We start from the raw sequence: 24,472 nt of genomic DNA, 5'->3' as shown, positions 1-24,472 counted from the left end.
TGTTTCAAAATTATACTTAAACTTGTAAGTATAACCATATTTACTAAGCTTTAGTAAATCATGCCGAATAGCCTTATCGATCTTTTGTGGTGGACTTAACTAGTGCACATGAATGTGTACTCGGTCCCTTTAGTCCTTCAGTTGACTCACATATAGATGTGAACAAGGAATTAGCCTTAATTTTCCAAAGATGAAAATTCTCATTCATCATACGATTTGTGTGATTCCAAGTTTCTTTCCAATTGAAACTTGGGTGATGAGAATCTTTCCTTATTTGGTAAATTTAGACACTACGACAAAAGAAAGAATCAAATTCATATTTACACTATTGCTAGAAACATACAAACATCAATTTTCCATAAATGTCATTACAAGGAGATATAAAATAAAATAAAACAAAACTTTATTTATTTATAAATGCGGAAAAAACTTTTTCCTTACAATGGAACTTTAAATGAAAACTATGCTATTACATATTTTCTAGAAATCTATCATAACTCCTAAGTAGTAGCTCAAGAATCCGATCTTCGAACCATGCGATTGAAATCCATCTTCGCGATCAGATTCAGCATACTTTTTCTTTAAGTTTCCTTCCCTTTTCTTGATCCTGCCAAACATCAAAATGTAACCGAGCCACATTTCGTATTAAGAATCATCAATAATGAACTAAACAGAATTACATAGTGGACTTACCTGAAGTAGAGTCAAACTTTTTGACTTGACCTTCTCTCAGATCTTTCAGGTAGTTAGGGCCGCTTCGCAACCAATGCCACTTCCTTTGGCAATAGAACCATATGGACTCTTTGCTAATGGTACATGGGACTATCTCAGACTTAGCCTTTCTCTTTACCATTTGGTCAGCCGAGTTGACTATGGCCGATCCCTTTCCATTGGGAAGGGAAAGTTTTTCTGGATATCCAATCTTACCATTGTTAATGTCCATGGAAGTTTGGGAAGTTGATCTTCCAATCAAATTTGCTTTACCAATGCTCCAAATCATTGTTGATTCAGCAGCACCAAGCAAATAGATTGGATCATTAAGGCTCATGTCATAGTCTGTTACATAGTAGTCCCAAAGGAACTCACTATGTGACTTACAAAGTGATTAAAGAACCTAGTCAACAACCAACTTCCTCAAGACTTTGACACCCAACTCTCCCGGCCTGTCAATATGTGACTTCATCTCCAAGCTGTGAGCACACATAGACCTTGCTTGCCAATAGGGCTTGAGTGACCTTAAATTAGTGGGTTAGGGAGAATAATTGGAGGAGGTGGAGGAATTGAAGTATGGTTTCCATGATACAACCACGGGACATCATCTTCATTAGGAAAGCTTGTTCCAAGAGATTTGGGAAGATCATAGTTGTGTGAACACGACATCTAAAATGGGAGATATTCAAGTTAGTTGATTTAAGTCCTTAATATAACACCCAATATGAAATATTAAGGCTTGGACCCAACACAATATTTTATAACTTGGAAGAGGGATGCCATAATCCAAGCTATAAAATATTTGAAGGTAGGCGAATGAAGATTCACCAGTTTCCACCATGAAAAATGAAATCATTTATTAGGTTTTAATTGGATTTTAAACTCCTAGATCTTTTGAGATTCATTGAACTTTTCAATGGCATGTTTCAATCTTGATTGTGCCCTCTCAAGTTTTGTGACTGGGATGCCGAGGATCACAAAACAAGGTGTCAATAACCATGCAAATATACTTGGTACCCTTAATATTTATCACTTAATTGATTTGCTGGTTAACCACACGCACTCCACCGATCCTATGATAAACATTAAGTTACCCTTTGCCTACCTTGTTAAATCCAGGTTAGTGTGCCGGTTAACCACACATGCTCCACTAACGATTTAAGCAAAGTACAAAGCGTAATTTCATGGGTTAGCACCAAATTCACATTTTCCTAAAGTAACTAAAATTGGGAATTTATAAAAGGTTTAGTTACTTTATATTTATCATTATACTTATAATGAAGGGAGAATTATAGTCCTTATCTTACCCGTTCGGCTAACGACCCTCCACCAGTCAAAGAAGCGGCGGGTGAGAGTGGACACTCATTAAACTGCTATTTTATAGGCAGTAACCTTATACCCCCTATAGACCGGCTTCGTGAATGAGGCCTACTAACGGTAAGACTGACTTTGTTCTTATATATATATATATATATATATATATATATATATATATATATATATATATATATATATATATATATATATATATATATATATATATATATATATGTGGAAAAGTTCAATAGAGAACCATAATTATGGGTTCTTCAAGGAACCAAATCTTTTTTTCAATTTCTAGAGCTTATTCTTTATCGAAAAAAAAAATCTAAAAAAATCTAAATTCATATATTAACATTGTGAATGTGAAAAATATTTTTCGGATTCACGTTGTGAATTTTCGAAGATTCACATTGTGAATTTGACGTAAAAAAAATTCGATTTTTATATCGTTGGAAAAAGGATAAAAAATTATGAATTTCTGTATTTTTAGTTTTTTTTGATAAAAAAATAAGTTCTAAAAGTTGAAGAAATGATTGGTTCCTTGGTTCCTTGGTTAATTATGGTTCTCTATTGAACCTCACCCTATATATATATATATATATATATATATATATATATATATATATATATATATATATATATATATATATATATAAGTTTTGAACTATTCAAAAACTTTTGGATTTTCATAACTTATGAGTTTAATTTAGATTTTAAAAACTTTAGTGAAGAGACTCTTGAACATCCATAACTTGAGGACAAGTTACGGAGTTCATAAAACAAAAAGACTCTTCAATTTTGTAACCTATGCATTTTAATGAATCTTTAAAAGAAATGACTTTTGGTAATCCATAACTTGAGGAAAAATTATGGACTCCATTAAAATACATTTAGATCAATAATTAACTAACAACCAATTTTGCAAATAATTCCTATGATCTACCAAAACTCATAAGTGTATGAACAATCCTATTAACAATTTAAAGAATTACATAAACACATATAAAACTTGAAATTTTGATAACAACCTGGAAATTGGTTTACCGTAATCATTACCACATCAAAAACAGGTTTTATAGGTCAAAAATAGTTTAAGGTAATGATTCTAGACCAATTCCAGCCTTAAAACTCGAAAAACTACAAACTGGAAGACCAACTCATCGATATCTATAAGGAACTCATCAAGTTCATGCCTTAAATCATCAACTCGTTGAGTTTTTGGCCAAAACTCGTCGAGTTTTTAATCTGGACAGTTTCTTGGTTTTTGAAAAATAAGTTGCATCAAGTATAATTGAAAACAAGCCTAGGCTCATATCCAAGGTTTATACGGTTGCTTCATAATATGCTAGTTTCTTGGATCTATGTTTTCTCTATTATACATGCAAATAATTGATATTCCAAGGTTTTATCCTAACTAGCATATTATGAAGCAACTATACTACACGAATCTAGCAGAATGACATACCTTTTGATGTTGTAGCTTGATTCCATGGAGTTTAAGAGCCTAGTGCCTCAAGTGAAGCACCTCAAATGGTTCACACAACACCACCAACAACTTTGAATAACTTGAGAAAAAAGGTCTTATGCTCAAATCGGCTAGCCCTCATATGTGAAACCCCTTGGTCTGATTTCTTGATTCATGAGGTCCTTATATATTGTAGCTATTAGGGTTACACATGTAACTCATGTATTTCCATATTCTTCATGCTCCATGGGTTAAAACCTCCATGGAGTATCCATGGGTTACTCCATGGGTTTAGCCCAACATGAAGAACTATGGATCATAAGCCTACATATATAACAATGAATGATTTACACAATCAATCCCCATGTCTTTAATTAATCTCCTTTTGATCACAAAATTAATTCCAAATTAATTCCTGTTCAATACTTATTAAATAAAATGATTTCATATTAATATATTAGAACTTATAATATATTAACAAATCATAAATCTCCTTTTCTCACAAAAGTCTATCCAAATTGTTCTGATGCCATGCAACCCAAACGGATCATGCCAAATCGGGTCAGGTACATACCAATTATAGTTAAGGACTTAAACACTAATCCAACACACTGCCCATAAGTGCATTAGTATTTAAGTTTTGTTAGGTTATAAATTTAAAACTGGTAGGTATACTTTGCACATCAAGTTTTTGGTGGTGTTGCCGGGAAACGACTTAATTTAGTTTTTAAACTAATTTGGTTTAGATTAATTGATCCTTTTGTTGGGTAAACACCACAAAAATTTAATGTTCTTTTTATCTAGTTTTTCTATTTTCTAAATATTCACGACGTGACAGCTTATCTGTCATGATGTGAGAACTTTAATTTTTAGTTATTTCGATTTTTTGTTTTTAGTTCATTCTTACACGTTTTTCTTTAGTTTTGTTTTAGTGATATATGATAGGGGATTAAATTCTAAGATTGTGCCCCCACTTGATGATCCAGAATCCAAATTCCACAAGAAGAAGTATAAAAAGGTAGACAAAGTAGTGGTTTTCAGTCAGACAATGGTTTTGAAAGCTTTGAGAAGACTCCCAAGAAGAAAGGAATCGGGTACGAGCCAGAAACAGAATCTGGGGACGATTTAGGAGAAGAAGTCGAAAGAGATGTAGAAGAAATGGAGGACATCACAAGAATGACGATGGAGGAGTACAAAAAGCAGATGTGTAATGACAACAGGCATGATCTTATTCCACTAGAAGTTCTAGTTGCAACAAACTTTAAGCTCAATGGACACATTCTCTCGATGCTCAAGGATATTCCATTTTCAATGTGCCTAATGTTTCAAGAGATGTGGTGCTATTAAGGATCCTTCCAGTGACATTTACAAGAGAAGCTAAAATTTGGTTAAAGTCACTTGCACCTTGGATGATCACAAATTGGACCAATCTTCGCAATGAATTCATTGAGCAATTCAGCCCTCCCTCGAAGATAGCCAAACTCAAAATGAAAATAGAAAAGTTCCAACAAAACGATAGTGAATCTTTATATGAAGCTTGGGAGAGATACAAGGGAATGTTAAAGAATTTCCCCCAACACAATCTTAATATGTAAAAAGAAGTGTCACGCTTCTATGATATGATAAACATGGCTACGAGGCAACTCCTTGATTCTCAAGGACCCATGACGAAAAAGGAACCAACTACCATCAAGACCTTAATTGAAGAGTTTGCAAAGCATTCAAGAGATTACCACAACCCTCGTGAAGATATTAGAGGAATCAAGGTAGGTGCAGACGGAGTAAACGAAAATTTACCGGAGGTAATGGCGAACCTCGATAATATGGGCTGGAGGATCACCAAGACGGGTCAATCCATACAAGCTATACAAGTAGGTTGTAAGCATGAACTACATTCAGCGGCCCGTGGCAGTTTTGGATAGGAAAGTCAAGGCCTTTCATAATAAAGAGGTGAAGCTAGTGAAGTTGCAATGGCAACACCGAAGGGGATCATAATGGATATGGGAGCTAGAAGACGAGATGCAAGAGCACTACTCGGAATTGTTCGCATCAACAAACTTCAAGGATGAAGTCTAGTTCAAGTGGGGGAGATTTGTAATGCTAATTTCAGGTATCTATTTCTTTTCAGAATTTTAGGGTTTTGGACAGGAACTCGACGAGTTGGGGAGCTCCAACTCGTCAAGTAGTGATCAATGTGGGATGCGGGATTTAGGGCCTACTCGACAAGTTAGAAGGCCCAACTCGAGGAGTAGGCGCTGTAAAGGAAAACCCTAAATTTTAGGGTTTGCATCCTATATAATCTCCTTAAAACCATGAGGCAAACCTTCAATTAGACTGCAAACCCTAAGAATGTTAGTGCTAAACCCTAATCTCCATTTTCCCTCACATTGGGAGCTAGAGTGATTTTTGGAGCTTAAAAAGAAGAAGATAGTGAGAAGAAAGAGGAGATCCAACAAACAAAGCCCTCACTCTTGAATTTGACCATCTTGTGGACTATTGTAAGCACTCAAGATTCGATTTTTATCTTAGTGTATGACTAGATCTTGAGTTTACTCTTCATTTCCTATCATTTTTGTCGATTGCATGCATGGGGTTCATAAATTTTGCAACTTTATGAATCTCCAAAGCAAAAAGGTCCCATGGTGGGCTAGATCTAGCTTTTGGGCAAGCATGGATGCCATGCATGGATTTTAGGGTATATCTCCCTCTTTGGCCATTTTGACTTCAAGACATGCATTGGACATGCACTCCATAAAGTCTCCATCTTTGGAATGTTTTGAGGATTAGAACCTCTTTTGGAAGGTGGGATTCCAGATCCATAAAGTCTTGAACCACATGGATAAGCTTTTGGAGCTTTCCAACCTTAGTTAAGGGCATTAGAGCATTCGGAGTGGTTCTAGATGATAAAGTTGGAAAATTTATACTCCTAGACACCTTTAGGATTTAGATCTAAGCCCTAGAGTCGCTACAATCAACGTATCATCCAAATAAGCAAACAGGGGGAAAACTCGACGAGTTGCCCTGGCAACTCAACGAGTTGGATCGGGTTTCCCCGTCTATTGGATATTGAGTGAACTCACTGAGTTGATGAGAAAAATCGGCGAGTTGGCTAGGGATGTCCCGGTTTTTTGGACTTTGAAGGAACTCGACGAGTTGCTAGATGCACTCAACGAGTTGGGGTCAACATGGACTGTTGAGCTTGACTTTCTCCAGGGTTGACCAAGTTTGACCTTAAGGGTATTTTTGGTATTTCAAGATTGTGATAAGACCAGTCGCATGATGATTGTAGGAATTTGAGTTAGAGCTGTGCATTGGGACTTATCTGGTCGTATCTCATCAGTTCAGTATTTTTGAGAGGTGGGTCTCCTCACCATATCAATGGATCGAAGGCACCAAGGCCGGCCCATTTTGTGATATATGGTATACTATTTGATGTAGTGATGTGTGGTATGTTAGTTGGTTATATGTTAAGTGGTATGCTAGTTATATATGTGATACTTGCAGGGAAGACAATGGGGGAGCCCATGACGCTTGGATGTAAGACCATGTGGGGGAGCCCATGGCTTTTCAACTAAAGACCATGGGGGTGTTCATGAGACTTAGGTGTAAGACCATATGGGGGAGCCCATGGCATCCTGGAGTAAGACCCCGGGGGAGGCCATCGCTTATGTGGTTTATGTAGCTTTTATAGCTAATATGGATTATGTGATTATGTGGATTGTTGGGGTATGCTCTAGGAACTCACTAATCATTAGCTTACAGTTTGTTGATTTGTTTCATGTACTTCTGAGCCTAAGGGCAAGGACAAGGCTTGATGGCGCGACATGCACTCTCTCAAGTGTTTTTATGGGACACTCTGATATTTAAAATAAAATTGTTAATGTTATGAATTTGAAAACAATTATTCTTGAGATTTTGTGATTTATTGGACATGTTTTGATTATTCAAAAATGAAAAAAAAAAAATCTTTTGAAAAATTGGATCGTTACAAGTTGGTATCAGAGCCTAGGTTTGAGGGATTCGGGCACACTCTCAGGTGTGTCAGGACTGAAAGTAAGGAATAGGTAAATTTGTTTTCAAAAATAAAAGTTAAAAACTTCTTAAAATCGAAAGGAGGAGAGTGCAATGTGCGTGATCGGTCGATCCAAGTAAGTAGTTCCCCAATATATTAGCCACGTTATACTGATATTTGAGTTATGATAATCGTATGAATCTTGCTACATGTATGCTTTCAAAATTCTATACGGTTGGGGTCTTATAGCCTCATAATGATTGATTTGGCCTTACTTCCTGTTGCTTGTCTGGATGCGGTCTTAGGGTAGAGTCTGTTATTCGAAAGTCTATTTGATCCTGTTTTGTGTATAATTTCCATGCATAAGGCAACACCTTATGATTGAGTTCTGATTTGATATGAATGGAGAAAATCTTAGGATAGCCTAGGATTTGAGTTGTGCAGTAGCTATGAGATATGTTTTGTCCTGGGACAAATTGGGGTTAACAGGTAGAGCCTTGGGGATGGTACAAGTAGGTGGTGAAGGTAGTATTGGGCTCTTACTACTGAAAGCACAGGACATGTACCCGAACTAATGCTAGACCTGGAAGCTCTAAGGAGAACCAGTGTGGGGAGGTCCCCTTTTTGGACATCCTTGTCATTATGGTATATGATATTGCAGTTCAGTATGGTGGTGACAAGATTTGGAGCAGGGGGATCAGGATTAGGATTCAGATCTGGGTTGGGCAACGGTATCGTGCCCAATGATAAGAGGTTGCACAAGATCATTGCAACCGAGGTTATGAGGGGCATCCTTGACGCTACCCTAGTGATTTTTGGGACGGTCAAGGAATGGATGATTGAGATTATGAAGAAGAGGCTCAGGTCATTCAGAGCTGAGATTTCTGCGGGCCAGGTCGGGGCCTGAACTCCCTCGTTTAGGGAGTTCAAGGCGTGCGGGGCGTCGGAGTTCTTTGGGGTCAGGGACCCCATTGTTAGCCGATGTTGGGTGGTAGAGATATAGTACATCCAACGCATGATTTCTTGCCCTGATGCGGCGAAGGTGGCTTTTGCTTCGTGTATGATGAGAGATCGAGCCCGATAATGGTGGGGGAGGTGACTAGCTAGGTGGGAGGAGCCGGTGTGGCAGAGATGGCATAGGCCGAGTTTCTCAGACGATTTCAAATGGAGTTTGCACCACCTATTGAGGTGCAACGATTAGTGAATGAGTTTCATGAGCTCCAACAGACCACCAAGACTGTGGCGGGGATCACTTCCAAGTTTCGGTTGCGAGCACTGTTGATCCCACAGTATGATATCGATGATGATATGAGGACAACGAGGTATCATTCCATGCTGAGGAATGATATCCAAGAGTCTGTATGCTTTACAGGGTGCAAAACCCTGAAAGAGATGGTGGAGAAGGCCCGTAAGCGGGAGATGGAGTTGGACTTCCGCACCAAGCGAAAGCTTGATCAGGCACAGACAGCAGTAGGTAAGGCTAAAAATCCTAAGACCTCAGATTCTTCCGGTAGGGTCCAGCAGAGCCGTGGTTGGTGTGCCAAGTGCGGTAAACCGCACAGTAGGGCTTGTCAAGCAACAGGCTAAGGATGTTACTGTTGGGTTTTGAGCATTCTAACACTCCTATGGTGTACATGCAACCCTATAAACCTTGGATCTATGTTTTCTCTATTATACATGCAAATAAGAACTTTCCAAGCCTTTAATCCTAACTAGCATATTATGAAGTTCTTATACTACAAAGTACTAGTTAGATGACATACCTTTTGATGTAGCTTGATGTCTTCAAGCTTTAAGAGCTTAGCCCCAATAGTGTGGAAGCCTCAAGTGGAATCACAAATCACCAAACACACCTTGGAAGACTTTAGAGAATATGGATACTTGGTTCTCTCTAGTGAAATCAGCTAGCCCTTCATAGTGCACCCACACTAGTGCCAATTTCACCAACCATGGACATCTTTATATAGTATGCAAACTAGGGTTAAACCCAGGACCTTTCATTTCATATGATCCATGGGTTAAAAACTCCATGGACTATCCATGAAAGCTTAGCCCAACCTAAATGAACCTGGCCCATTCCATATATATAAGAGTCCATATTTAATTAGTTCATTTTGATCACTTAATTAATTCTAAATTAAGTCTTGATCAATACTAATTAAATAATATGATTCCATATTAATATATTAGAACTTATAATATATTAATATAAATCATAAATATACTATTCTCAAAAGACTATCCATATAAATTGTGTCGGTGAAGTGCAACCCAGATGGACCATGCCGGGTCGGGTCAAGTACATACCAAATATAGTTATGGACTTAGACATTAATCCAACAGTCTCCCACTTGGATAAGTCTAAACCTATTATTGAGTATGACTTCAAAACCTAACTGGAAATCGTAGCTCTTAAAGCCGTTGTCGAACTCTGATCTTGTCAACGAACTTGTCCATTAGATAAGGGATCATATATTCCTCCATTCTAGATATCATATGGACTGAGACATGGATTATAATCATTCTCTCTGTCCATTTGTTGTTTCCCAATTTCCGATTCATGACGACTGACTAATTGAACAAATCAAATCAGTCCTGGCTTGGCCAAGCACTCACATGTGTCATCATTAAATCATCGAGGAGCCCACAGATATCGCTTTTATCCAGAAGGTAAAAGGAATGGATAAACTTCGACTTATATGGCTTGTTCTACTACTTGTTGAATCATACACAAAGGCACGTTTTATAACACCGAGTTACCAAATGCGTTTTCGTGCAATCAATGTACAACCAACTAATAGTAACAACTCATATCTCTAGGTTTGAAGAATATAAGATATTATCGTCTCATGATCACTCGTGATAAAATCCATGAAGTGATTCCAATGAGCGCGGGTTGAATCCAATACTCAAAACTTATGAGCACTCATGAGTGTTGTAGCCCTTTGTCCAACATCTTAGACCTCTACAAGCCAACCCATGACAGTCTTAATTCATATCTACTTCCAACATATGACCGACTGTGGATGGTTTGAATAACTTAGTCATTCTAGAAGAATAACCTAGTTTATTCTGGAAGTCAAAATATGCAAAGTGAAACACAAGAATAAATGAATCAAATATGGTATCAAACCCTATGGATATAAATAAACACTTTTATTTATCACCATACTGATTACTCATTATTCATTGTTTTGGTTTTATCAACTTTATACTTGAATTTAAAACAATAGCTGTCCCATGATCCAAGCATGTACACTATGTTTTCTAAACACTAGTCATGCCATACACAAAGTATGCATACTATGTTTGTCTATGATCTTTACTTTGTGAAATAGATCAATTGAGCATAACTCCAATGATCATCTTTTCACAGTCCCAAACCCATACTGTAAATGCAAGAATTCCAAATTCATGTTATTTATTGAAATCTGTTAGATTCTAAACTTATATGCATTGATCCTCTTGTAATGATTATGCACAAATTCAACCAAACTTGGCAACAATCGTTACAGAGTATTCCAACGGCGATCAACTCCGTGGAAACATCCTTCTTGCATTAAGTTTCCTAATCTTACAGATTGAATACTTTCTAACTTTGAACCATTTCCATATTCCATTTTGACTATCACTTCCGAACAAGAGTTGCCTCTTTTCAGACTATGTCAATATGGTCCTTCCAAAGTCAACACTATACTTCCAATTGTCCTTGAGCAACCAATCCTTGGTAAACCTTAGATTGTCCTCAACAATTGCTTAATCATTTTAGTCATATCTAATTCTAGACCTTTTCCCTTCTTAATGCCCCAGGCATTTGGAAAATTTTAGAAAGGATGAATATAGCACATGTAATCGATCCTATATCTGAAGCATATGGGACACGATTCATGATGTCTCACATAAAGACTAAACCAATCTTTTCTATAATATTTCCATTTCTATTTGCCAAGTTCTCATAATTCAGATTATGAAAAGGGATGTCGTAATCATAATCGAATTTTAGAACGCAAATAATAAACCTATACATAGAATTTCCATATGTTGAGCCATTCCAACATGAAATTCATATATATTCTTGACTAAATACGATTAAGACCTCAGTCTAAGCTTTAGATTTGAGATCAAGTGTAATTTCCTTTCCCTTAATTATGGCAAAACAACTTTTCCCAATTGAGACCTTTTGTTTTCTATAATTAACATTGCTAACTTGCAACCTTTATCATGCTCCTACTAACATGATGATTAATAGCATAAGACTTATGCTCCCACTAGCTTCGACATGTACCCAAAAATCAACTGGACTTCTAGAAATCAATACTTTATTGACTTTCTTACCAAAGTTTAGATTTCTGATACTAGATTGCCTGGATAAGACTTTATCAACATCATACACCTTCCCTTAGATAGCTCATAGGTGTGTCTAAACAATTATGAAGACGGATGCCGTAATCATAATGGTTAGACCTTTTTGCCACTTCTCACAAGTCCAGGTTAGTGTGCCGGTTAACCACACACGCTCCACGAACGACTTTGAGAATGCAAATATCACAATTTCTATCTAGCTAAAATCTACTTAGTGAAAGTGTTTCCTCACCATCATTTTCATGAATCGGAGAGAAACCTTATGACACTTAGATTTTTATGGTGTATGAGTTCCTACCCATATGAAATTGTCAAAACCATAATCACACGACAAGGATAATGACAAATCCAAACTCATATGGATTGAACTCAATCTTAATTTCTTGCCACCTGGCAGCTCAAGGGCCTGCCATTGCTTCCAAGTTGTTGTGCAACCAATTGAGAACTCTAAGAACTCATATGCAAAGCCAACTTTAACTGGAATGGGCACAGAATATGTCAACATGATAGGTTATGAACCTCAAGTCGTGTGCTAGTGAGGAACTTCAGGTTTCATTCTTGATTAGTTCTTGAGACTTTCAAGACCTTTAAGACTCCCATTGTCCTCTTGACATATAAGACTTTCTTGTCAGATATTCAAGAGATAGTGTGGATTTTAATCAAGACAAACACTTCACACAATTGGCCTTAGTTGGTCGTTGTTTTATCTAAAACAACACAACTTACCAATTTCAAATGTACAAGAGTAGAAAACTTTTACTCTTACATTTGACATGTGTTTTAAACCTTCTCTAAGACATGTCACTCAAGTTACAATCTTGGAGTATGACTCTAAGACTTGTGTTGGAACGAAGTATGACTCATCTTCTTGATTTAACCATTTCATCAATTCAAGTTCCTCTTCTTAGTCATAAGATTTCCTTAGAGAACTAATTTTGATATGGTTTCTTAATCATTAAGATGATCTTAAAACATGATACTAAAGTACTCTCCCATCTTCTCAGATTCGAGAAACTTTTATCCTTCTGCCTAATTTGATTCTTCTTATTCGTTCTGTCATACATTGAAAAATTTTCAATGCTTCAGAATTATACTTAAGCTTGTAAGTATAATCATATTTACTAAACCTTAGTAAATCATGACGAATATTCTTATCCATCTTTTGTGGTGGACTTTGATAAGTGCACAAGAAAGTGTACTTGATCCCTTAGTCCTTCTCTTGACTCACACACCCATGTGACCAAGCAGTTAGTCTTAATTTTCCAATGCTCGAAAGTTCTCATTCATCATACTATACAACTTGCATGATTCCAAGTTTCTATCCAACTGAAACTTGGGTGATGAGAATCTTTCCTTATTTGGTAAATTTAGACACTACCACAAATGAAAGAATCAAATTCATATTTCTAATATTGCTATCAATGGAATCATATAAGCAACATCTTTTCCTTTTTCTACAAATGCCATTGTAAGGATATTTTAAAATAAACAAAAATAAAAACTGTTCTTTTATTTTAAAACATTGCAGAAAAACTAATCCTTACAATGCAAATGTATACTAAAACTTGTTATTATCTATTCCTAAGCAATCTATCATAACTCTTAAGCACATGCTCAAAATTCTGATCACCGAACCATGCGATCCATCTTCGCGATCAGAATCAGCATATACTTCCTTTAAGTTTCTTTACTTTTCTTTGATTCTTAAAACATCAACATGTGACCCAGCCACATCATGTAATAAGAATCTCCAAGTAGGAACTTAATAGAGTTAGACAATGGAATTTACCTGAAATAAAGTCAAACTTATTGACTTTACCATCCTTAGGTAAGTTTGGCAGCTTCATTACCAAAGCCCCTGCCTTTGGCAATAGAAATATATGGACCCTTAGGTAATAGTACATGGGACTATCTCAGACTTAGCCTTTCTCTTTACCATTTGGTCAACCAAGTTGACTATGGCCAATCCCTTTCCATTAGGAAGAGAATGCATTTCTGGATTTCCTGTGTCACTATTGTCCCTGTCCATAAAGTTTTGGGAAGTTGATCTCCTAATCAAATTTGCTTTACTAGTACACTAAATCATTTCTGATTTAGCAGCACCAATCAAATAGATAAGATCATTAAGGGTCTTGTCATAGTCTATTTCATAGGAGTCCCAAAGGAACTCACTATGTGACTTAGAAACTGATTGAAGCACTAACTTTCTCAAGACTTTGACACCCAACTCTTTCGGCTTATCAGCATGTGACTTCATCTCCAAGATGTGATCACACCTAGACCTTGCCTTGCCAATAGGGCTTGAGTGACCTTGAACTTGTGGGTTAGGGAGAATAATTGGAGGAGGTGAAGTTCCAAGATATTTGGGAAGATCATAGATGTCTGAACTTGACATTTCTTGGGAGATATCCAAGATAGTTGATTTAAAGTCCTTAATATAACACCCAATATGAAATATTAAGGATAGGACCCAACAAACTATTTTATAACTTGGAAGACGGATGTCGTAATCCAAGCTATAGAATATTTGAAGGTAGGTGAATGACGATTCACCAATTTCCACCATGAAAAACGAAATAATTAATTAGGTTTTAATTGGATTTGAAATTCCTAGATCTTTGAGATTCATTGAACTGTTCAATGGCATGTTTCAATCTCGAGTGTGCCCTTCAGGTTTTGTGACTGGGATGCCGAGGATCACAAAACAAGGTGTGAAGTAACCATGCAAATTATTGGGTACCCTTAAGTGTTTACCCCTCAATCGATGTGCCGGTTAACCACACACGCTCCATCGATACTATGATAAACATTAAGTTACCCTTTGCCTACCTTGTTAAATACAAGTTAGTGTGCCGGTTAACCACACACACTCCACTAACCGACTTAAACAAAGTGCAAAGTGTAATTTCATGGATTAGCACCTTATTCACATTTTCCTAAGTAACTAAGATTGGGTATTTATAAAAGGTTTAGTTACTTAGTATTTATCATTAATACTTTTAATGAAGGGACAATTATAGTCCTGTCAAACCCGTTCGGATAACGACCCTCCACCAGTCAAGGAAGCGGTAGGTGAGATTGGACACCCATTAAACTGCCATTTTATAGGCAGTAACCTTATACCCCCTTATAGACCGGCTTCGTGAATGAGGCCTACTAACGGTAAGACTGACTTTACTCTTATACATATATATATATATATATATATATATATATATATATATATATATATATATATATATATTATTAACTTATAATATTATAAAGTATAAGGGTTGAATTTTAACTTTTAAAATTCTAAGGGCTAACTTGGAATTAAAGTATTCATAAGTGAAAACTTTTCAAATTCCAAAACTTGAGGGCAAGTTTTGAAACTATTCAAAACTAATTAATTCTATAACTTATGTGTTTAAAGTAGTTTTAATCCAAAAACTCTTCAAGTTCCATAACTTGAGGACAAGTTATGGAAGACTTTAAACTAATAAAAGGATTAACTTTTCTTTATTTTATAACTTATGGAATTAATTAAGGTTACACTTTTTTTTATTTATTATTTAATGAAGAGACTCTTGGTCCTCCATAACTTGAGGAAAAGTTATGGAGTCATAAAACCATGTAATTAGAACTAGACTCTTCATTTTGTAACCTTTGCCAACTTTTATGAGTTTTATGAAACTTAAATGTGACTTTTCATATAACTTGAGGACAAGTTACAAAAACACATTTTAGAATCAACTCTTAGATTAATTTGGATTGAAAACAACTATTTCACTCAACTTTTCTATTAATCTAAGAAACTCATAAGAACAAGATAATTCAAATCAAACTTTTTCATGTAATTAGTCTAAACCTTAAACTAATACAAAATATGAATCTATTGACAATTATCTTTGAAATTGGATTAGCATGAACATTACCACACCAAAAACAAGTTTATAAGTCCAAAAACATCTTAGGGTAATGTTCCTAGTCCAATTCCAGCCAAAAAAATCGAATTTATGCTGTCTGGGGGTCCAACTCGTCGAGTGCACGAACCAAATCAGCGAGTTGGATGCATTTTGCCTTGGACTCGGCGAGTCCATTCATGGACTCGGCGAGTCTGTTGGGCAGACAGCATCAAAACTTGATTTTCCAGCTTCTTTTGCAAGTATAACAAGAAAACAAGCCTAGGCTCTGATACCACTGTTGGGTTTTGAGCATTCTAACACTCCTATGGTGTACATGCAACCCTATAAACCTTGGATCTATGTTTTCTCTATTATACATGCAAATAAGAACTTTCCAAGGCTTTAATCCTAACTACCATATTATGAAGTTCTTATACTACAAAGTACTAGTTAGATGACATACCTTTTGATGTAGCTTGATGTCTTCAAGCTTTAAGAGCTTAGCCCCAATAGTGTGGAAGCCTCAAGTGGAATCACAAATCACCAAACACACCTTGGAAGACTTTAGAGAATATGGATACTTGGTTCTCTCTAGTGAAATCGGCTAGCCCTTCATAGTGTACCCACACTAGTGCCAATTTCACCAACCATGGACATCTTTATATAGTATGGAAACTAGGGTTAAACCCATGACCTTTCATTTCATATGATCCATGGGTTAAACACTCCATGGACTATCCATGAAAGCTTAGCCCAACCTAAATGAACTTGGCCCATTCCATATATATAAGAGTCCATATTTAATTATTTCATTTTGATCACTTAATTAATTCTAAATTAAGTCTTGATCAATACTAATTAAATAATATGATTCCATATTAATATATTAGAACTTATAATATATTAATATAAATCATAAATATACTATTCTCAAAAGACTATCCATATAAATTGTGTCTGTGAAGTGCAACCCAAATGGACCATGCCGGGTCAGGTCAACTACATACCAAATATAGTTATGGACTTAGACATTAATCCAACAGTTACACGTGTGGCCAGCCGAGTGGCATGAGCAGGGATTGCCGCAAAAAGGTCTTGATTTGTTTCCACTGCAACCACGCCGGCCATAAGCGGGCCGATTGTACTAGGTTGCAGGGAGGGGGAGGAGCAGTGGCGATGCCTGCACCCGCCACACTGAGGATCATTGATGGTCGGCTTGCTAAGGCGGATGCTCCAATGGTGAAGAGTCATGCATTTCAGTTGACTACTGAGGAAGCTCGGGCAACGCCAGACGTTGTGGCTGGTACGTATTTTATATTTCCTGCTTGATATTTATTTGTATTGCTTATTTTTATATATATGTGCTCATGTATAAGGACCGTTTTGGTCAAGGTTATGTCGGTGCACGTTCTATTCGACTCGGGTGCTACCCAATCATTTGTATCTCTTGCGCTTAGCAAGAAGTTCCAGGATGCGTCGGGGACTTTGGAGCTCGTGCTTGAGGTTGAGATTGCGGACGACCGCACTATGAGTGTTGTGAGGGTGTATCAGGACTGTGTCCTAAATGTGCTCCGGAAGAGGTGTCGTGCCGATCTAGTCCCGATACCGCTGCGAGGGTTGAAGGTGATCGTCGGGATGGACAGGTTGGGGGCCAAAGCGAGTGCCAGCTGGTGAGGGTATTAACCCCAGGTGGGGGAGGACTATTTATTCATGGAGAGAGGGCCTCACAGGAGCTAACCCTCTGTTCAACTGCGAGGGCCAGGAGACTTCTTCAGTAGGTTTGTTCATGATTTTTGGCATATATCTCAGATAGGAGGGTTAAGGCCTCGACAGATTTGGGTAGTGTTCCAGTTGTCCGATATTTTTAGGATGTCTTCCATGAGTAGTCACCTGGAGTGCCTCCGGAGAGGCAAGTGGAGTTTCACATTGATTTGGTGTCGTTGCCTTACCGATAGCCAAGGCATTGTACTAACAAGCTCCGCCTAAGATGCAGGAGCTATCTATCCAACTTCAGGAGCTGCTAGACCAAGGGTTTATCCATATGAGTAGTTCCCCGTGGGGAGCAACGATCCTATTCGTGAATAAGAAGGATGGTTCACACAGGATGTGTATAGATTATCAAGAGCTGAACAAACTAACGGTGAAAAACCGTTATCCGCTTCCGAGGATCGATGATTTGTTCGATCAACAGAAGGGTGCGTCTTGGTTTTCCAAGATTGATCTTTGGTTGGGGTACTATCAGATGAGGATTTGAGATGAGGATATATCGAAGACAACTTTCAGGACATGGTATTGGCATTATGAGTTTGTGGTGATGCCATTCGGGTTCACCAATGCCCAACAACGTTCATGGATCTCTTGAACAGAGTGTGAGGCTGATGTTGGATTGGTCTATGATCGTGTTTATTGATGATATTTTCGTCTATTCTAAGACCAAGGAGTAGCACGAGCAGCATCTGAGGGAGGTATTGGAGACATTAAATACGGAAAGGCTTTATGCCAAGTTCTCAAAGTGTGATTTCTTGTAACACCCATAAAAATCATGCAAATTTAAAACTTTTTAAATCATTCAAAAACCAATAATTATTACAAATTGTTTTCAAAATGGTTTCATGTCAGATTATACCATAATCAAATCATAAAAATATAAGGAGGTGCACGATCACGCCTTCGACTTCCCGCGATCATCAGATGTACTTGAAGCCTAATCAACAACTGTAAGCCCGAAGCTTAATGAGTTCCCCTAAAATACCAACACCATACAATCATAATCATATCATAGCAAATAAACAACATGCATATAGAGTCTACAGAATGACTAGAATTGCCCTCATCAAGCCTAAATCTATCTGGCCCACTCTGAGAACCGTCAGCATGTCTGGTCCGCCCACCCGGGCCTTTAGACTGTTTCGACCGTTCTCCGGGCCTTTGGCCTAACTGATATGCCCTACCGGCATGCATTTTATCTGGACCGCCCTGGGTATGTTGGCCTATAGCACACAACAGGTCCGCCTCAACCCACCCCCAAACAAACAATCATCTACACATAAATATCATATGCTAACTAGCATGTATAGATAGTCATACATATCTAACAGATCACTAACATAGCATCATCCTATATACCAGGATACCGACCTAACCGGTCACTAACATAGCATTATCCTATATACCAAGATACTGACCTAACAGGTCACTAAACATATCATCATGCAATAAACTCGGATAAAAATCCAAAAAGGGTCGACATTGGTGCCTTCGACCCTATTAGTATAGTGAGGACAACTCACCTCACAAGTAGCTTGGAATGATAATGTCAATCTCCTCAAACACAGCTCTAAACTCAATCACCTACATCCACCAATGATCCACTTCCGTGAATTCAAAATTACTAAAATACTCCTAAAAGTCAAACTGGTCAGCCCCTTGGTCAAAGTCAAAGTCAATGGTCAAGGTCAACAATCCATTTTGACCCAACTCGTCAAGTGTGGCCCACTGACTCGGCGAGTTCCTTCAGTATCACAAAAACCCTATTCGACTCGACGAGTTTCCAGATAATTCGTTGGGTCCATATGGTGTCCAAATGTTAGGAAAACCCTAACTAACTCCTCGATTCATCTCACTGACTTGTCGAGTCCATGTAGAAACCAAAAACGTCCAATATTCATCTGACTCGTCGAGTTGACCATGCAACTCATCGAGTCCCTTCAGTCCATTTCTCATTCATACATTTTTAAGCTACCCCAAAGCTCCATTTTGTAGATCTATCCTCCTAGGGCATAGTTACCACGTAAAGTTGCAAACGTTATGTGCATGCAAGGTCTTAAAGGACAAAACCAAGCTAAGGAAGAAGATTTAGGTTAGGGAAAGGCCATAACATGCTAAAGACTAGAACCTTATGACTATAAGGGGCTAGATGAGTCCAAATCTGAAGTTACAACTTCAGATCATGCCCAAAACCAAAGATAACTCCATAACAAACTAGAAATAGCCCTAAACCTTTGCATGAAGAGATCTAGCTAGAGAGAAGTCAAGGTTACCTTCAAGATGATGCTAAGATGAAGTAGAAATCAGATCCACAAGCTTTTCCTTGCTCCATGCTCCTTAGACTTCAAGCTCTCTTCACGAAATCCACCTTCCAAGTTTCATAACACAAAAAATGGAGAGTAGGCATGATTAGGGTTTTTTGAGCTCATGGGGGACGGTAAGGGATGAAGAGGGAGGCTAATGGCCCTTTAAATAGGGTGTAAAACCTTGGAAATTTGCGCCATCCAACTCATCGAGTTGGGGCATCCAACTCGTTGAGTTAGTCTAAAAATATGAATATAAGCTTTAAATTTTATATACCTAGGAGTCGGGGTGCTATAGTTCTCCCACACTTAAACTAGACTTCGTCCTCGAATTCTGCTACGGTAAATAACTATGGATAATGCTCCCCATCTCTGCCTCCGACTCCCAAGTCCACTCAGATCCTCTCCGATGCTCCCATTGTACCTTTACCAAAGGTGCTTACTTGTTCCGTAGTACCTTTACTTTCCTCTCCAGAATGGCCACTGGCCTCTCCACATAATTCAGGCTCTCGTCGACCTGTATATCAATCATCCAATGACACAACTGCCTCCTCGTCCAATATGCACTTCTGCAACTGTGAAACATGCAATGTGCTATGTATCTGACTAAGCTCCTCTCGGAGATCTAGTCTATACGCCACTTTGCCAACCCTGGAAATGATCCCGAATGGACTAATATATCGGGGACCCAATTTCCCCCTCTTACAGAAGATAATCACACCCTTACAGGGTGAGACCTTTAGGAGCACCATGTTGCCGACCTGAAACTCCAACTCAGATCGGCACCGGTCGGCATAACTCTTCTACTGAGTCTATGTGGTATGCAACCGCTGTCTGATCAGCTGAATCATCTTGGTAATCTGTAGGACTACCACAATCTGACTCATCACCCGGTGACCAACCTCCCCCCAACAGACTGGGGTGCGGCATCTTCTTCCATATAACAACTCATATGATGGAGCACCAATATTGTAATGAAAGTTGTTGTTGTTGTAGAACTCTGCAAGGGGTAGGTAGGAGTCCTAGCTCCCACTGAAGTCAATAACACAGGCTCTCAACATATCCTCGAGAGTCTGTATGGTCCGCTCACTCTGTCCGTCTTTCTGCGGATGGTAGGATATACTGAAATGCAGCCGTGTGTCCAGTTCCTCGTGGAACTTCTGCCAGAAACGGGAGGTGAACCGAACATTACGGTCGGAAACGATAGAGACCAGAACCTCATGGCGAGCAATAGTCTTGCATATATACACATCGGCCAGCTTCTCGGCCGATGAGCTCTCCCGAATGGGCAGAAAATGGGCACTCTTGGTCAATCGATCCACGATGATCCATATAGTATCGAACACCTTTTCCGTTCTCGGCAAGTTGGTGATGAAGTCCATCGCGATCTGCTCCCATTTCCACATGGGAATCTCTAGAGGCTACAGCTTGCCATGTGGCCTCTGGTGCTCGGACTTGACCATCCTACAGGTCAAGCACCTCTCCACGTACCAAGCGATTTCTCGCTTCATGCACGGCCACGAGTAACTCAATCGCAAATCCCAGTACATATCGGTGTCCCCCAAGTGAATAGAGAAGTGAGACTTACGAGCCTCCTCCAGAACAATCTGTCTGACCCCACCAGACATCAAAACCCAGACCCGACTGCAACGGGTCAACAATCCCCGACTATCCAGCACAAACTAGGTGTTCTCACACTTAATCCTCTCAAGTTTCCAATTCTCTTGTTGCATACCCTCAGCCTGAGCTTCCCTGATCAAACTCACCAGTGGAGAATGCACTGATGTCCTCATACATGTCGCTGGAGTAGAAGATCCAGTTGACTTGCGGCTCAGAGCGTCCGCAACCACATTCGCTTTACTAGGATGGTAAAGGATCTCGTAGTCATAATCCTTGACCACATTATGCCACTTGTGTTGTCTCATGTTCATTTTTAGCTGATCCATGATGTGCCTCAGACTCTTGTGGTCCGTGTATATGCTACCACAGACCCCATAGAGGTAATGTCCCCAAATCTTGAGAGTGAATACCATCGCTCCCAACTCCATATCATGAGTAGGGTATCCCGTCTTGTGCGGCTTTAACTATCGCAACGCGTAGGCTATCACCCGCCCTCTCTACATGAGGACCGCTCTCAGTCCCATGATGGATGCATCGCTATACACCACAAAATCCTCAACTCCCTCCGGAAGAGTCAAGACTAAAGCCTCGCAAAGTCGCTGTCTAAGGGTCTTAAATGCCTTCTACTGCTCAGGGCCCCACCGGAAATCCATCCCCTTCCTCGTTAGATAAGTGAGGGTAACTATAATCTTGGAGAAATCATGTATGAATCTCCGGTAGTAGCCTGCCAATCCTAAGGAGCTCCTGATATCCAAGGGAGATTTCAGAACCTCCCATTGCATAACCGCCTCGATTTTGGCCGGATTGACCAAAATCCCATCCTGGTTAACGAGATGTCTAAGGAATTGAACCTCTCCTAACCAAAACTCGCACTTCGTGAACCTAACATAAAGCCGCTCTCGCCTCAAAACTCCCAATAGCTCCCAAAGATGCTCCTCATGTTGCTCTCGGGTCTTGGAGTACAACAAGATGTCGTATATGAACATGATGACCGAGCGACCGAGCATCGGTCTGCAGACCCGAATCATCAGGTCCATGAACACCGTCGGTGCGTTGGTGAGCCCAAACGGAATCAGCACAAACTCGTAATGTCCATAACGAGTCCGGAACACGGTCTTATCCACGTCCTCCTCCCTAACCCTAACTTGATGGTACCCGGACCTCAGGTCTATCTTGGAGAACCAGGATGCTCCCTGCAACTGATCAAAAAGATCTTCTATCCTCGGGAATGGAAAATGGTTCTTCACCGTCAACTTTTCCAACTCCCAGTAGTCAATGCACATCCGGTGTGAACCATCCTTCTTCCTGACGAAGAAAATCGGTGCTCCCCATGGTGAACTGCTCGGACGAATGAACTACTTGCTCAACAGTTCCTGCAGCTATGATGACAACTCCTGCATTGTTGGTGTTGCCAATCGATACGGCGCCTTGGCGATAGGGCCGCACTTGGCACTAGGTCGACCCCAAACTCGACCTGTCTCTCAGGAGGCACTCCGGGTAACTCCTATGGAAACACATCAGCGAACTCCATGACTAGTGGAACCTCTAAAATCATGGTCTGATCCCTGACCCACGTATCCACCACATACGCTAAATAACCTAAACACCTATGCTGAATGTACTGTCGAGCCCTGGCAGCTGAAAAAACCTTGATCCCAATCTGGTGCCCTCACACTAGATAATCAACTCTCCCCCACTTGGGTTTTGAACTACCACCCGCTGACCCTCATAGTCGATCATGGCACCGAAGCGACTAAGCAAGTCCATACCCACAATCACACATACCTCCCCCATGGGGATCGGAATCAAGTCTATCGGAAAAGACACCCCAAAGATCTCCAACTCACAACCCTGATAGACTGAAGAAGTTGAAATCATGTGTTCATTAGTGATAAATACTCGCAATGGAAACTCTAGCTCTCCTATTGGAAAGCCAAACTCCCTACTGAATGACTGAGAGACAAACGACCGACTCGCCCCTGAGTCAAATAATAACAAAGCCAGTAAGGAGTTCACTAAGAATGTACCTAGCATGGTACAACACATATAAGCATAAAACAAATATAATTAGTAAGATAAGGGATAGAAACATACCAGCAACCACGTCTGGTGCTACCCTGGCCTCCTCTACCGTAACCTGGAAGGTGCGTCCTTGAGCCCTTGGGGGCGCTATTCTACCCTGACTCCCATCAGTAATCCTCAGTGTAGCCGGCACTGAAGCCTGTGCCGGCCTGGCAAGGAGTTGTGGACAGTTAGTCTTCACGTGACCAACCTGATCACAGTGATAGCGGATCCTCATATCCTGAACCGGGGTTGGTTGGCGACAATCTCTCGTGAAGTATCCCTCCTTGCCGCATTTGCAGCACACACTACTCAATCTACAAAATCCTGAATGGCCCTTCCCGCACTTCCTACAAGTGCGGCCAAGCTAGCCCCCAAACCTAGAATCAGTGGTCTTGGGTCACTTCGGTGTAGGCTCTGACTGCGTTGAGGCCTACCTCTGCTCCCGCAAGTGTAACTCAATCTCCATCTCACGCCTTCCAGCGGCCTCCTGTAACTCCCGCAATGTATCACAACGCTGGGTAGCAACAAACTGACGAATGTCAGTCTTGAGCATGCTCAGATAACGTGTCTTCTGAGCCTGCTCCGAACCAAACTCCATGCAAAACATCGCCCTCTTAATGAACATATGGGTGATCTCCATTACCGTCTCTATACCCTGCCTTAAATCCAGAAACTCATGAGCTAACCGCTCCTGCTCGACCCGCGAAATGTAGCAAGCGCGGAACATATCCCTGAACTGCTCCCAAGAAACCGCAACTCTCTGATCATTAGTGTACAACCCTGTCATCAACCTCCACCAGTCCTTTGCCCCGAACCTCAGCAAGTTCAGGGCACATCTAACCTTCTGGTCAGCAGGACATGAGCACGTGAAGAAACACCCCTCCACATCAGACAACCACCTCATGGCTACAATCGGATCCTGTACTCCACCAAAAATTAGGGGCTTCATGTTATCGAA

At 39.6% G+C, this 24,472-nt stretch overlaps 1 non-coding gene across 1 annotated transcript; it reads right to left on the bottom strand.

Moving 5' to 3' along the window:
- Positions 1-4,977: 4,977 nt before the first annotated feature.
- Positions 4,978-5,084, bottom strand: LOC111917927 (small nucleolar RNA R71). Its single transcript, XR_002859061.1, has one exon. It is a non-coding gene; the product is annotated as a small nucleolar RNA R71 (small nucleolar RNA).
- Between the last annotated feature and the right edge of the window lie 19,388 nt (positions 5,085-24,472).

This window comes from Lactuca sativa, chromosome 4 (genome assembly GCF_002870075.4).
Source record: "Lactuca sativa cultivar Salinas chromosome 4, Lsat_Salinas_v11, whole genome shotgun sequence".
NCBI classification, from domain to species: domain Eukaryota; kingdom Viridiplantae; phylum Streptophyta; class Magnoliopsida; order Asterales; family Asteraceae; genus Lactuca; species Lactuca sativa.
Note: the sequence above shows the minus strand (reverse complement) of the source record. Positions and strands in the feature narration are given on the sequence as shown.